Here is a 9,425-nt window from a genome sequence, read left to right as displayed (position 1 = left end):
TTCAAAGGGGAAGTGCTACTCATAGAAAATCACTGGTTTCCATTCCTCCAGTGTAAATCTCGCAAGACCCATGGCCGTCAGAGCGTTGCCACAGGTTACCGTGGCAACGCTCCGCGCGGCACGCAGACCGCAAGGTTTACACTGGAGCTGAACGGAATGGAAGTGAAGGGAACGGAGCTGCTGCACAGGTAACAGCTTGCTCCCGGTCCCCCTCCTGCACAGCCAATTCCACTGGACCACCAGAGATTGAGATATCAAGCAGGGAGGGGGGACAAAAACAAATAATGAAATATCTAAATAATACAAAATATTAAAATAATATTATAATAAAATATATATTTTTTATAATATTAAAATAAAATTAAAAAAATAAAATAGCAAAAATGCCCTCCCCCACCATGGTTACACACACTACACAAACACACACACACACTCTGCATCATATACACAAACACTGCATTCACACAACCACACTCTGCATTATATGCACACACATACACTGCATTATATACACACACACTGCATTCATTATATACACACTCTGCATTATATACACACACTGCATTCATACAAGCACACACTCTGCATTATATACACACACTCTGCATTATACACACACACTGCATTCACACAAACACACACATTCTGCATTCATTACATACACACACTACACACAAACACATACACACACTGCATTCATTATATACACACTACACAAACACACACGGACTCTGCATTCATTATATACACACACTGTAAATAAATATTCAATGAATGTAATTTTATTGGGATCTAATTTTATTTAGAAATTTACCAGTAGCTGCTGCATTTCCCACCCAAGGCTTATACTCGAGTCAATAAGTTTTCCCATTTTTTTGTGGTAAAATTAGGGGCCTCGGCTTATATTCGGGTCGGCTTATACTCGAGTATATACGGTATCTATATATATATATTTTTAAAAGAATTTTTTTTTCAACTGGAGTGTTACTTTAAAGTGTCCCTTATATAACTAAAACCTAACTTTTTTTCTTTGTTTAACATGCTGATAATGAATGATAATGCATTATACAAAATATTTCATGTCAATTTCTCGATGCAGTTTCACTATTTATAACATTTCCAGTTTAACCCCTTAAGGACCAAACTTCTGGAATAAAAGGGAATCACGACATGTCACACATGTCATGTGTCCTTAATGGGGTTAAAATAGCCCTGTTTACCCAGGGCGGGGAAAGGACTTGGCATCTATGAACTCCTAAATCTGTGGACTAATGATGTTGGCCCTCATTCTGGCCTGGGGCTGGAGGAGAGCCATGCACCGGCACTGACTTGCAGTTCCTAGCTCGGACTTCCCCAATTATGCACCATCTCTGCTGCCAATGGGAAACGGCTGAACTCATGCCGGGGGTGAATCTGATATTGGATTATGCAGTTGGCTCTATCATGCTTGATCTGTGGTATGTTGATAATATTATTCATCTTGCCACAATTCCTCCTATCCATGTTAATTTTTGGTGTACATTCCTTTTATGTATTGTGGGTTATGCAGTGTAGTTGCATGGGGGTTCAGTGGTTAACATTCATGTTTAATACTTTTTGTGGCACTACTCCTGGGCTTGATACCCATTATCATAGTCCTGAGTTACTCTAGGGCATGCTACTCATATACCTGTTAAATTAGCATGTGCTGGGGGGCGGATCTTGACTAATATCTCTCTATTGTAGAGCTCCCAAGACTTGGCAACTAATCTTGCTCAATCTGAGGTCCCACAGTGTCATCCACGACAGTGGCCACTACTCACTTCACCCTAATGCAGTAGACTACCATCTGATGCCTTTCCAGTTCACACAAACGGGCAAGAAAACGCAGTGAGGGTCTCAGACCTACCTCGACTTTTTTTTGACATATGGGGGGTACAGAATAGAGAGAGGGAAATGCATGGGTATTTCACAACGTAGATTGGTGTAACGAAAACATTGTTATTTACATTTCCAGTTTGTTAATGCCTCTTTTTATTTGTTTATGTTAGTCGCTTAACGTAAACGTGTATTGAATTAGGTTGCAACTGAACGAGTGAGACCTATCCACTCTAGGTGTTTCCTTTGAGCATATAGGTTGAGCGGTACCAGCTGGTACTAACATGTGATTACCAAACAGCATCAAGTTAAACAAATCAATCAAGCTCAGCAGAATTATGTTTAGCACTATTAATGTTTGTAGGGCAAACATGCAGTAGATTTTTTGCGGTGTATTTAATCTAACCACTAGCTTACTGTCTCGTGAGATTATGGTTTGTGTATTCAATGCTACTGTGTCTAAAGGATGCATACTATGGTAGTAGGCAGCATATATATTATGGAGCTAGTGGGTACCCTGCGCCTGCATGATACAAGATAGGCATATGCTGACAGGTTAGGTTAACTTTTGGCTCAGGCGGCCCAGTACCTTTTGCTAACATAGTAAGTAGCCCATAAAGGGAAAGCAAGCTTATAGAGCTGCCGCTGTGTATTGCCGCTAGCAAGACTAAGTATATAGTTAAGCAAAGTTACATGAGAGGTGGCATTTGTAGAACTAGGCGAATATATAGTTACAGTAATGTGAGAGCGTCCCAAGTCCTGCGTGGTGTCTAGGCTGGGAGCCTAGATGTGGGTTGCAGGGGCACTTCACCCGATGTCACTAGTGTGTTTTGGGAGGTAGACTGTTCCCTGGCCCATTGTGGTGACCTTGTCGTTGTGTCTGTCCGGGCCCGCCAGGCGCCCAGCTCCCCGCGTTGCGGCTCTCCTGGGTGCACATCGTCCAAGTGCCATGTGTCTTTGGCCCGAGGCCTTAGCAGGGGCCCTTGACACATGTCCATTGACCCCATCAACAGGGTCGTGGGCCCAAGGATCCGCCGGAGCTCGGCTGTCCCCTTGGGTGTATGGGTGGCATGGGAGGGTTACCTCCAGGTGAACCCCCAGCTCGGAAGAAGTGTGCACGGGCCTGGTAACGGCGTGGTCTCCCCGTGCGGTGAGGTGTGTCGGGCGGATAGCCCGGGATTTGCACAGGAGTGTGCCCGGACAGGCCCTTGCCTCTGCTCCTAGTCGGCGTATAGATTTTGGCACGGCCCGTGCAGGTAGCTTCAGCCGCCTCCCATTCATGTCTGTGATGGTGTGCTGTCTCCTCAGCGTCATCTGTGGATGCTTTGGACGTTGAGCAGAGTTCGCCGGGTGGGTTTTGTGGTTTGCCACTGCTGTCGGCAGTTGATGGCGCTTCAGCCCATAGGCTCCACGTGTCTGCTGGCTGTGGCTCACCTTGTGTGTCGCTGGAGCTCGCGGTGGCGCCGGCTCTGTGCGGGTGAGTGTCAGCTGCTTTGCAGGTATGTTTGTGCCTGCCTGTTGCTTCCTGGATGCCAGCTTCATTCAGAACTTGGCGAACAGCTCGTCCAGTTTAGCTTCAAGCTCCGCATTCCTTGCGGGCCAGGTGCATGTGGCGGCGGCCATGTTGTCTCGCTTCATGTCGCTCCATTGCTCGCCAGGCGTCTCAGCTGGCGCAGTTGTGGTTAGGTTGCTTCTCCGCGTTGGACCGGGATAACCCCCGCTGGTCCTGGGGGGGAGCAGGGCATCTGTGGGGCCGTGCCTCCAGTGTCTGGGCGATGAGAGCGGCCGCCTCTCCCCGTTCCCGTCCCCCGCAGGCCACGGCTTTCCATTCTGGGCGTCTGATCTGTCGAGCACTCAATAAGGGTTTCAGGTTTGCTTCCGGGTCGCCCCTGTTGTAGGTGGCTTATCCCGGATTCTTTAGGCTTCAATTTAGTGAGTTTTTAGCAAGAAATTGGCAAGTACAGTGGGAGCCCAGCTTTTCTGCGACTTCTCAGCTTGCTGGCTTGGCCCCGCCCCCACCTCGATTTTTGAGCCTTGGAAGTCGCCTCACTGATTCCAAAGCGGACTGCTGACAAACAGTGCATTTCCCCGATAACGCAAGGGAATTGTGCACACCCCAGCAATGCTATGGGGCGACTGTTTCAAAAACCGCAACCAGGTGCGAGTAATGACACCTGAAATATCGGCACTGTGCTCCAACGCCCCTCGGCTCCCAAGGTGGCGGCCCAAGTAGGAGGTTCATGTGAGGACCACAGCAAAACGCTGAAATCCGCTATCCCTGTGTCACTCGTTGAGCGGGAAGCAGAGAGGGATGTACTTGCACCAGCTACCAAGCAGGATATTCAAAACCTACTGCAAGAATTGAGACAAAAGTCTAATGCAGACCTGGATCTAATTAGGACAGAAGTCCAAGCAGTGATCACATGAACACAAGCCTCAGAAGAGGATGTCACAGACATAAGACAGGAGGTAACAGGTCTCAGGGAGTCCCTGCAAAAAGTACAGTCCTTTCAGTCTGCAATACGGATGAGAGTTTATCTCGCTGAGGACGGCAGCCGATGCGCTAATATTAAAATCAGGAGAATCCCACACTCAATCGATTCTGCCGAATTCCCACACTATCTTCGACGTTTTCTTACTGCCACACACTCATGCCAAAAAGATTGAGTTTGAGTTTGAAGCAAGCCCCATCCTCAGATTCCCGAGACATAATCATCAAGTGTCACTCCTTATCAGACAAAAAAAACGCATTCTGAATGCAGTGAATGGAACAACCCAGTTGGATTTCAAGACATCTCAGCTCACCTTCTTTCAGGACTTAACCCGAAACACTCTGCAGTGGTGAAGGTCCTTTGGTGCAGTGATGAACCAGCTAAGAGACACAGGAGTGGACTATCGATGGCCCCTACCTAGAGCACTAAAAGTTATAAGGAATGGTACCACGATGAGACTTACCACGCCGGCTGAGTCCCCCTCTTTCTTCCGCACATTGGGAATACCAATGCAGACCCTGACTCTGGCTGCTCCTTCTACCTCACAAGCCTGGGACCCAGAACGAATAATTCATCCCCAGGATCAGTGAAGGCACAAATGCTGGGACCTGAACACCGCAAGAATATGTCTCTTTTTTACAGTTATCTTTAATTGTGTTCATGTTTATTTTTCATTTCAATGTTGATATAACAATCTATTTAGCGTGTTGCTCCATAGCAAGGGCTCAACCCAACCGTGAAGGAGCTTTACGCTCTAATGTGAGATCTCATGTTTACCCCCCCGCCCCCCACCGTGTCCTCCTAGGATAAGGGACGTAACTCTACTTAACCGCAAATTATGCAAGTTCCTGGTACCTTAAACGCCCTACTACATTATGCATGTCCTTTAGTACGGGTATTTCTTCTTGCAATAGATTTATGTTTCGAATACTCCAGGATGCATACTAGCCAAACAAACGTACTAGTTGTACATCTTCTATGTGACTTATCTTACAAGAGTGAGACGCGTACAGTTTTGGTGCCCCTTTCTTGAAGAATTGGCAGGTTTTGATATATACTCATTGTGTGGTTATTATAGCATTCCATGTTACAGCACTACTGACACTCCTCATCTTGTAACTCTTTATGTATGAAAAAAAAGAGGTTTTATGAGCCCGATGGCTGATAAATTATAAAGTGATGTTTACTGTATTTACTTGTCTTTGCAAATATTCACTTGTACTAGTAATAGTACTTGTTTATGTTTACCTAAAAAAACAAAACAGATTGACAAAGAAAAAAAAAAAGCACGTGCTATTCTCCCACTCTGATACTACATGTCTAGAATTTCTTTTTTTCTTAGACGCTATCATTGGCATTTTTGACGTGTCAGGGTAGTCTGTCTCTTGTTTGTCCTTCACATATTGGATGTGCGTGTGTTGCTGAAATTAACTTTATTTTATATACTTTCAAAAACTGAGGCTTGCCTAATCTTTAAGTGACCTTGTTTAAATAGTGATCCCACTTCACCTTACTGCAATTTTGTACGTTATTTGATGCCGTCTTCTTGCGTGTAACAAAATTATCACTATTGTGCTGTTGTACCTAATGTTCTAACTTTGCCTTAATAAAAACAAAAATTAACAAATAAAACAGATCAGGCATTCATGAAACAAAGGAACACTTGCAGTAAATACATGTCAATAAATAGGTGAGTTTCTAAATATTTAACATAATTGTGCATCCAAAAATAAATTTTTGTTCCATTTCAGCCCAACATACTTAAATAGGACTTGTGCATCTACCCAACCCATGTGACTATCAATAGGTTTAATGTAAATGTTAGAATTTGAGTAGGTTGAATACACAATTCTGCATTAGATTTTCTATTTATTTTAAGCATCTGCCATGCTCTGTTCAAATATCCAATATATAATAGGCCAATTGACATTTAAATGAAATGTTTGTTTGCTGAAAGTCAGGTTTTATGACAATAAATGGATCGAGTATGGTTGAACAGCACTCAATGTATTGTTTTATGCAGTCAGAAAAAAATGTGCTTTTCAAAAAGTGGACCAACAAGTTTGCAGTGCAAGCTGAGCTCGGATGACTTTTCTCAGGTGTCAGGCATTGAAGCTGAATGTATTACCAATCTGAGCTTCCGGGAAATAAAGAAATTAGCAGAAAGAGAAGATTTTAATAATTTATTGGAATTAACACTTTAAATGTTCTTGGGTAGAAGAAGCTTCTCTGAAACCTTGTACGAAGCAAGAGGTATCATGAACAAGGTGAGATCACGGTGATTTTCAAGTTCATTGTAGTTTCAAACATTAGCTTTATAAGGAAGTAAAAATAAGCAGTTAGGAATTCATTGCAGACAATAGGTGATAAGCATCCAAAAGTGTTGTAATGTTTTGATGTTTTCTCATAACATGTAACATATTACATAATGGGGAAATCTCACCTCTTGATGCAATTTTATAATGTTTCAGTAGTTGTTCTTCATTTTCAGGAAAGTGATAGTCTTCTTGAAACATGGGTTGATTCATTTGATATATTTATGTATTTAAAGGGACACTCCAGGCACCCAGACCACTTCTGCTCATTGGAGTGGTCTGGGTGCCAACTCCCACTACCCTTAACCCTGCAAATGTAATTATTGCAGTTTTTTATAAACTGCAATAATTACCTTGCAGGGTTAAGTCCTCCCCTAGTGGCTGTCTTCCAGGGCCGGTGCAAGGATTTTTGGGTACATAGGCGAAGATGTATTTTTCCGCCCCCCCCCCATTCAAAAATAACATCTTCACCTATGTGCCTCTTAACCAGCCCCTCTCCCCGTCCATTATTGGTCCCCTCCCTTCCCTGTCCCTTAGTGTTCTTCTGACAGTCACACACACTCAATGACAAACACAGAGACTCACTGATCTGACACACACACACTGATTGACACTCATTGACACTCATTGACAGACACACTGATAGTCACACACAGACTCAATGACAAAGATACTCTCACTGATTTGACAGACACTCACAAACACACACTGACAGACACACACATACACTGACACACTCACATGCAACACTCATACAATCACTCACAGACACACATACACTCACTCACGCACACACTCACAGTCACTCACAGACACATACACTCACTCACGCACACACTCACAGACACACATACACTCACTCATGCACACACTCACAGTCACTCACAGACACACATACACTCACGCACACACTCACAGACACACATACACTCACTCACGCACACACTCACTCACGCACACACTCACAGACACACATACACTCACACACAGTCACTCACAGTAACACATACACTCACTCACGCACACACACACACAGAGACACATACTCACAGACACTCACTCACACACAGACACTCACACACAGACACACACTCACAGACACTCACTCACACAGAGACACATACACACTCAGACACACAGACACTCACTCACACACTCACTCACACAGAGACGCATACACACTCACAGACACACAGACACTCACTCACACACACACACAGTCACTCACAGTAACACATACACTCACTCACGCACACACACACACACAGACACATACTCACATACACTCACTCACGCACACACACACACAGACACATACTCACAGACACTCACTCACACACACACACACACACACAGACACTCACACACAGACACACACTCACAGACACTCACTCACACAGAGACACACACACTCACAGACACACACTCACTCACACACACTCACACACACAGACACACTCACTCACTCACAGACACACACTCACAGACACACTCACAGACACATACACACAGACACTCACACACACTCACACAGACACTCACACACACAGACACTCTCACACACAGACACTCTCACACACAGACACTCTCACACACAGACACTCTCACACACAGACACTCACACACACAGACACTCACACACAGACACTCACACACAGACACTCTCACACACAGACACTCTCACACACAGACACATCACATACATTCACAAATTATTTTAATACATAAATAATATCCACCCAGCCTCCCTACCTGGAGAGCTGGTGTGGATCATTCCCTGGGGTCCAGTGGGGCTGCAGGGTGGCGTGCGGCAGGGCTGCGATCAGGCGCTGCGAGGGAGCTCTAACCTCTCTGCTCTGCTCCCTCGCGGGCTGTCTGCTGATGCCGCGGGAGCCGGAATATGACGTCATATTCCGGCTCCCGCGGCATCACTAGACAGCGTGCGAGGGAGCAGAGCAGAGAGGTTAGAGCTTCCTCGCAGCGCCTGATCGCAGCCCTGCCGCACTGGGGGCGGAGATGGTGGCCGGCAGGAGGGAGAGCTTCCCTCCTGCCGGTCACTGAAATCTTGCGCCCCCGGAGCCGGTGCGCCCTAAGGCGGCCGCCTGTGCCGCCTTATGGACGCGCCGGCCCTGCTCACTTCCTGCATCATAGCACAGATTATCTGTGCTAGAGCGTCACTGGATGTCCTCACGCTGTGTGAGGACCTCCAGCGTCGCTCTATTCCCCATAGGGAAGCATTGAAATTCATTTTCAATGCTTTCCTATGGGGTGTGCCAATGCGCATGCATTGGGGGGTAAACTGGCCACTTTTGTGCTAGAGGGCAAGAACAAATGAAGGGTCTATTTTTTTTTTGGACACAAGACTCACAGATCTTCGTGTTGGCAGTCCTAGTCTTATTGATCATTATATATAAGGATTTAACAAACGTAGTCTGTTGAGGTTGAGAGGTGTGACATCATATATCCCTGCAATCATTACCATTGAAACATGATAAAGTATGTCTAAATGATACAGACTGTTTTCCACAATCCCATTGCCGCCACTGACATCTTGCAGACACCATTACAGTTATTATTATTGCCATTTATATAGCGTCAACAGATTCCGTACCGTTTTACAATGGGTGGAATAACAGGGAAGTATTTGTACTTGTCTGGTATTCCACCCATTGTACAGCACTGCGGTATTTTGCACAGGAACAGAGGGATTGATGGCCCTGCTCAATGAGCTTACTTGCTAAATCGCATTGGGTAGAGTGAC

General features: G+C 45.3%; 1 protein-coding gene across 1 annotated transcript in view; it reads left to right on the top strand.

Moving 5' to 3' along the window:
• The first annotated feature begins 6,459 nt into the window (after positions 1–6,459).
• The window catches only part of LOC134565702 (transmembrane protease serine 11G-like), a 152,664-nt gene continuing 149,698 nt past the window's right edge, over positions 6,460–9,425 (top strand). Inside the window, exon 1 of the mRNA XM_063425340.1 lies at positions 6,460–6,616. The gene's annotated coding sequence lies outside the window, so the exon portion shown is untranslated. The remainder of the gene's footprint in view (positions 6,617–9,425) is intronic.

The sequence above is a fragment of the Pelobates fuscus genome, chromosome 6 (genome assembly GCF_036172605.1).
Source record: "Pelobates fuscus isolate aPelFus1 chromosome 6, aPelFus1.pri, whole genome shotgun sequence".
NCBI lineage: Eukaryota > Metazoa > Chordata > Amphibia > Anura > Pelobatidae > Pelobates > Pelobates fuscus.
This window is presented reverse-complemented; position numbering and strand designations above follow the sequence as displayed.